This window comes from Daktulosphaira vitifoliae, unplaced genomic scaffold, assembly GCF_025091365.1.
Source record: "Daktulosphaira vitifoliae isolate Bord-2020 unplaced genomic scaffold, ASM2509136v1 Scaffold_4, whole genome shotgun sequence".
NCBI classification, from domain to species: Eukaryota; Metazoa; Arthropoda; class Insecta; order Hemiptera; family Phylloxeridae; genus Daktulosphaira; species Daktulosphaira vitifoliae.
The window spans coordinates 38,113,740-38,120,900 of NW_026099575.1; the positions used below are offsets into that span (position 1 = coordinate 38,113,740).

General features: G+C 28.7%; 1 protein-coding gene across 1 annotated transcript in view; it reads right to left on the reverse strand.

Moving 5' to 3' along the window:
- LOC126906086 (tubulin-specific chaperone cofactor E-like protein) overlaps positions 1-1,239 on the reverse strand; it is an 11,220-nt gene extending 9,981 nt beyond the window's left edge. Inside the window, exon 1 of the mRNA XM_050686354.1 lies at positions 934-1,239. The gene's annotated coding sequence lies outside the window, so the exon portion shown is untranslated. The remainder of the gene's footprint in view (positions 1-933) is intronic.
- Positions 1,240-7,161: the final 5,922 nt, after the last annotated feature.

The following is a 7,161-nucleotide window of genomic DNA, read 5'->3' on the forward strand; positions in this document are numbered from 1 at the left end:
AAAAAAAAAAAAAAAGAAAAAAATAATGATTTCCTATGATGAAAAAACAGTCTTTACAAACAGTAAAGTCGAGTAAAATATCTTATCACTTTGAGCCAATAAGTTTCAACTCCCGAAATATTTTATTTCAAAAAATCAGAATATCACACCAGCGAAGCTGTTTAAAAAACTATGGTAAATAAATGAAAATCTAGAAAGTAATAATCAGAACATGAGTTTTCTACGTGAATACCGAAATCAATCAAAACAGGTTTATCTCCCAGACTAATGATTATAATAATCGGCGGTGATCGGTGTCAGCATTGTAAGAGTAGTCGTCCTAGAACAATATAAAATGACCAGTACGTGTGCTCAAAAATAACATTACGACGTAATACTAGTTAACTATGCGTCTGCTCAGTACTCTGCCCCTCCCCTCCTGTAAAAACACCTTACCGTCCACCCGAACTCGAAACTACGTAACATTGAGGCTGCTGAGCGGAGCGCGTGTACATACGATATTATTGTTCCGCGGTGTTTGTAAATAAAAAACAGCTGAACCACATGGATAGCGTGTAGGCGGTGAGGAGAAGAGTGACCCAGTGGCCGCCGTAACCACTGCCTGCAACAACTCCTCTCCCCACCATTACCGTTTTTCCAAACCAGTAGAACGTGCTCTTCTCTGAACAATACACAACGAGTTGATACGAGACTTTTCTATTACGACGTTTCTATTTATTGTTTATTTACCAAAATAAATATAAAACTAATTATTTAGTTTAAAATCTTTAACGTGACAATGAATTAAGCATAATTTTATTTATATATAAATAAATTATAGGTGTTTTTGTCTAAATGTATTCAACCAAGTTTAACGGATTCTACCGAAAGAGTTGAGCTTATAATATATTATGTAAATGAATAAAACTGAAGGATATAAAAAGTTGATCTGACCTTTATTTATACAATTTTAGTCTTTCTGAGAATCCTTTGTCTCTTCGTCGACTCCGAACTAAGAGTTCTATGGTTGCAGACTGTTTGATATTTGGATTGTCGCACATTAAAACAAAAAAAAAAACACACAATTTATAACCGTGTCAATGAGCAAATCAAATTCGGCCCGGGTCAGTTTGGCAATCGTTTTTGGTAAAACGAATACTAAACCACTCGCGGATCGTTCAAATACACTCTGTGTACGGTATACTATGCAAGTGCCGACCAACAGTCCGCGAAGCGCGATCGGCTGTGAAGCACACCGTCCTTTTGTTCTCCCCGCCGTACCACAATCGTGTTCCCCTCTGAATACACCAGCCTGTCCCATATCGACCATGATGTTGTTAGACCCAGTCACAAGTAGCGCTGTCATCGGTTAAAGNATGGTTGCAGACTGTTTGATATTTGGATTGTCGCACATTAAAACAAAAAAAAAACACACAATTTATAACCGTGTCAATGAGCAAATCAAATTCGGCCCGGGTCAGTTTGGCAATCGTTTTTGGTAAAACGAATACTAAACCACTCGCGGATCGTTCAAATACACTCTGTGTACGGTATACTATGCAAGTGCCGACCAACAGTCCGCGAAGCGCGATCGGCTGTGAAGCACACCGTCCTTTTGTTCTCCCCGCCGTACCACAATCGTGTTCCCCTCTGAATACACCAGCCTGTCCCATATCGACCATGATGTTGTTAGACCCAGTCACAAGTAGCGCTGTCATCGGTTAAAGTCGTCGTTCAATTTATTATACACTCAAGTCTATGGAGCTACATTGAAGTTCAATTGCAAAACAATCCCTTGTTCTGTAAAATATCAATCAATATTTTTACGTCTATCGGTCTCGAAATTTGGTATAAATTAATGAATGTGCGATGCGAGTAAATTTTCATGTCATCTATTATGCAACTATATTTTGTACATAAACATATGTGTATGCAAATGTCCATAGTTAATCGTAAAATAACAAACATTCATGTTTTAATTATTAATTAAAATAAAAAGTGATCTACGATACGTCAGACTTTCCTTAAAAAGTCTAATTATCTTGTCCAAACGACATGAGTTAACAATCTACCACCGAATTATAGTTTATAGATACTAAGTATTGTTATATAACAAAATTTCAAATAAGAAAATAATTTTGAAAGACTAATAAATAAAAATCCTATTTCCGCAATTCTGTTTTAGCATTTTCTTGATAGAAACCCGGATATTCTTGGGATTTTATTTTCAGAGGCATCAAACTTTGAAAGTTTATTTTCTTTAAATCGAAAAAATTGTATCTATATTTATTATCCAAACTTCAATGGCATAGCCAGAATTTTTACTTGGCCTATGGACTTTTTTTATGATGTACTCTTACCAAGGTCATTATTATTCATAGTAGTAATTGGGACTATGAGCCCCCAGGTCTGCCTTAACTACGACACTGATATAATTATTTTATTATAGAGGCTCTATCATATTATTTCAGTTATAAAAATTCAAACCAATCTCATAAGTTATAAGCATTCAGGATGTTTACTAATTTAAAAATATTATTTACTTTTGGGTCTTTCCATGAATCTTAAAAATATTAATAATTGACGATTAATAACCACATCTGTTAGGCATTAAATTTATTAATTGATATATTGATCTAAATAATTGCAATAATCATGGACTTTCTCTTTACAAAAATCAATCAACCATACTTAAAAACGTAGGAGATACTTTACTGACAACTTGCCCACAATATTATATTTTTCACTCATTATTGCAATTATAACCTACACGTTTACCAGTAATAATATTAAACATAAATAACCTATTTTAACTTTTTATTGTAAATATTGTCAATTTTTTAACTTCTCCAGATGAAATTTTATCACTATTTGTTTAAATAATATGATAAATATTTTTTAGACTATAGTCAAAGATTAAATCCAACATCAATGACGCACTTTCTCGGTGCCTAGGCGTCGACTAATCTAATTTGATGATAAAGTAATTGAGGGTATAGATATTATGAATTAAAAAAATTTATTCACTAAAAAATGTAATCTTAAAACAGTGTTTTAATTATAAAAGTTAAAAAAAATGTTTGAACGAGTGAACTAAAATTATTTTATTCTAGACAAAGTCCAAATATTTACTTGACTCACTGTAAATAGATTGCTATTCAGGTATAAATTATTTTAGGTAAATTAAAACATACAGAGTGTTCAGTCTCAAGTAAAATTTAAAATAAAAATTATAAACTATCATACAAACATAACAACATTTTCTGTTATAAATAGAACAAAAAAGAAAACAACAATAATGTAGTAGAAGTTGTGTTTGAATAATGTTATAATATTTGTGTACTAAAAATTGACAGCTGAAATAATGGACAGCATACAATTCATAAATTCAATATATATATATATATATATATATGTATGTATAATACTAATGTGAGATAAATAAGAAATAGAAAAACAATTTAACCGGACGGTCTATTAATAGCAATAATTTTAGTATATATGAGCGACAAGTTCAAACAACTGTTTTCAGCAGATGGAACAGATATTATAAAAACGGGACAAATTCAAATACTAGATGTGTTAATAGGAAAGCTGGCAACGTCTGATATTCATAAGCATTAAGAACTATTTCAACACTTTGTCCCTTTTAATTATACAGACTTATGGAAGCAACGTTGCCAGTTTGCTTAAACGCGGGACACGAAAGTACACAACTGAGTGACTATTGAGAAATTTAGGATTTTTTCTATTTTACCATTTGGCCGCCGAGTCACGTTCTCTCATACAATAAATTCATTGTACTATATATTGTACATAAACTGGCAACATGGTATTAGTAATCTATAAGAATGATTTCAATGCTCTGTCCCTTTTAATTATACAGTCTTATGAAAGCAACGTTGTCAGTTTGTTTAAGAACTAATTTCTACACCGAGGGACACGAAAGAACGCAATCGAGTGACTATTGAGTAAAATAGGATTTTTTCTATCCTTTTATTTGGCCGCCGAGTCACGTTCTCTCTTACGATAAATTCATAGTACTATACATTTATGACTCTTTAATTTCGTTCATCGGATTATTTGAATGTGTCACTCTTAATACTTGGCTTGATTGACTTCAGTATTTATTTTTTTAAATATCTGTCCATCAAATTAAAAATTTATCTGTCCATGGAATTTAAAATAATCAATAATTTTATCGTTAATTAGTTGTGTAGTTTTCAATTTATTGCCCTAATATATTTATGAACGGTTATGACTATATTTATCATTAAACATTTCTCGACCGTGCATTTCCATCTGCCTAAGAAATAAAATACTAATAATTTTCGAATTACTGGTCTACTGATTATTATCTACCGGCAATTTTTTTTAATTAAACAATATTCTATTATATAAGTAAGTTAAAAAATGTATGTTGCCATTTAAACAAATAAAGATTAAAAGAGTATCTTTACGAGATATAGGCCAAACTTAAAAAATATTTAACCACCTAAAAATTGAAAGATCAATAGTACTTAACAAAACAAAAAAAAAAAAAAAAGTTCTAAAATTACTATTACTTAGGAGAAATTTAGTGGTCAATGATAAACCAATTACTCTGTAAATCTATTTAAATAACATATTAAATTCTTTTTAGTAATATTTCAAGCAGTTTTTAATCAACAGTTTATATACTTATAAAGTTCACAATTAAAAAATAATTGATATTTTTTAATTAAAAATTAAAAATTATTGGAATTCATAACTAAATGAATTATTATTAATTACATTATAATTGTAATCTCAATTAAAATATAAAAATAAATTTAAAACATATATCAAATAGAATAAACATATCTGCTAAAAAAAGAATAACATAAATGTAGTAAAAGAGGTACTTGAATAATTTGTACCAAAAATTGTTTAATACGACATAATAAACTACAGACATTTTATACATTTACAATACTAATGGGCAATAGATAAATAAGAAATAGAAAATTAACTCAACCAGACGGTCTATTAATAGCAATGATTTTGGTATATTTGAGCGACAAATTCAAACAACCGATTTCAGCAGATGCAACGAATATTTTAAAAACGGCGACGAATTCAAATAAAATATAAGTCAATGCAAACTGGCAACATTTGATATTTATAAACATTAAGAACGATTTCGACACTTTGTCCCTTTTATTTATACAGACTTATGGAAGCAACATTGATAATTTACTTTTGTCTAACCCGCGGGACATGAAAGAACACAATTGAGTGACTATTAAATAACGTAGAATATTTTTTTCTATCTCACTATTTGGCCGCGAAGTCACGTTTTCTCGTGTAATATGTTCATTTTACTATACATTTATGACACTTTAATTTTGTTCATCTGAATATTTAAATTTGTCGCTCTTACTACTTGCCTCGATTATCTTCAGTATTCATTTTTTTAAATACCCATCCATAGAATTAATTAAATAATCAATGAATTTATCACAAATTTGTTGTGTAATTTTCAATATACTCTAATATATTTATTACTATTTTAATCATTAGACGTTTGACGGCCGCTCATTTTTATCTGCCTAAATGTAATAATAATAATAATAATTTCCTAAGTCCTGGTTCAATAGTTATTGTCAACCAGTCATTTTTTAAATTAGATCATTTTCTATTTTATAAGTAAGTTAAAAAATTATGTCGCCGTTCAAAAAATTAAGTTTGTACCCTTATAAGGGATAAAGGACGAACCTACAAAGTATTTAACCATTCATAAATTGAGAAATAAACAGTAGAGACAAAGTCAAACAATATTTTTAAGATTATAACGTTAGGAGAAATTTAGTGGTCAATGATAAATCAATCACTCTTTAAAGCCAATTAAACAATAGTTTAAAAATATTTTTAGTAATATTTCACACAATTTTTATTTAACTGTTTTATACATGTACTAAATTCACAACTTCGTCAAAAATTATTAATATCTTTAAATTTAATTTTAAAGTTAAACAAAATTGGAGAGCATAACCGATTAAATTAATATAAATTTCAATAAATATTTAGTCTCAAATAAAATGTAAAAAGAAAAATTTTAAACATCCATCATATATAACAATTATTTCTACTAAAAGTAAAACAAAAAAAAAACTTTAATCTAAAAAAATTGTTCTTAAATAATTTGCATCAAAAATTGACCTATCCGACATAATAAATGACATACATTTTATAAATGCAATTTATTTACAATACTAATGCGCGATAAATAACAAACAGAAAAATAACTCAACCCGGGCGGTCGATTAATAGCAATAATTTTAATATATATGAGCGACAAATTCAACTGTTTTCAACAATTGGAACAGATATTTTAAAAACGGCGACGAATTCAAATAAAATATAAATTAATGCAAACTGGTAAACTGCAAATTGGCAACATTTGATATTCATAAGCATTAGGAATTATTTCAACACTTTGTCCCTTTTAAATATACAGATTTATGGAAGCAATGTTGCCAGCTTGCTTTAAAAGTAATTTCTAACCCGCGGGACACGAAAGAACATTTATGACATTATAGTATTGTTCATCTGATTATTGGAATTTGTCGATCTGACTACTTGACTCGACTGACTCTGTACTCAGTTTCTCAAATATCTCGAATTTAAAATAATCAATGAATTTGTCGTCAACTTATTGTTTTCAATTTAGACCTTTACAATTACTCTCTTGTAGTATATTAATAATCGGATTTTATCATTACACATTTTCGGCCGCATACTTCTACTCGCCTTAGTATAAATTTGTTAATAAGTTACGAAGTACTGGTCAAAAAGTTATTATCAATCAGTCATTTACTTAATTAAATAGTTTTTTATTTTATATATGCTATTAAAAAAATTTATATTAGTAATATTATAAGAGACAGGGCCGATTTAAAACCTATTTAACCTTGTTATAAATTAATACTACATTAATTAATAAAGCCAAAAATAAATATTTCCAAGGTAATTATTATTTTAAGAGAAATTTAGTGATCAATGATAAATCAATCACTCTGTAAAGTAAATTAAATAACATATATAAGTTTAGTAATATTTCACTCAATTTTTAATAAACAGTTTTACACATTTATTAAGTTATTAATTTTAAAAAAGATTATTAATATTTTTTAATTTTAATTTAAATGTTAAACAAATTTT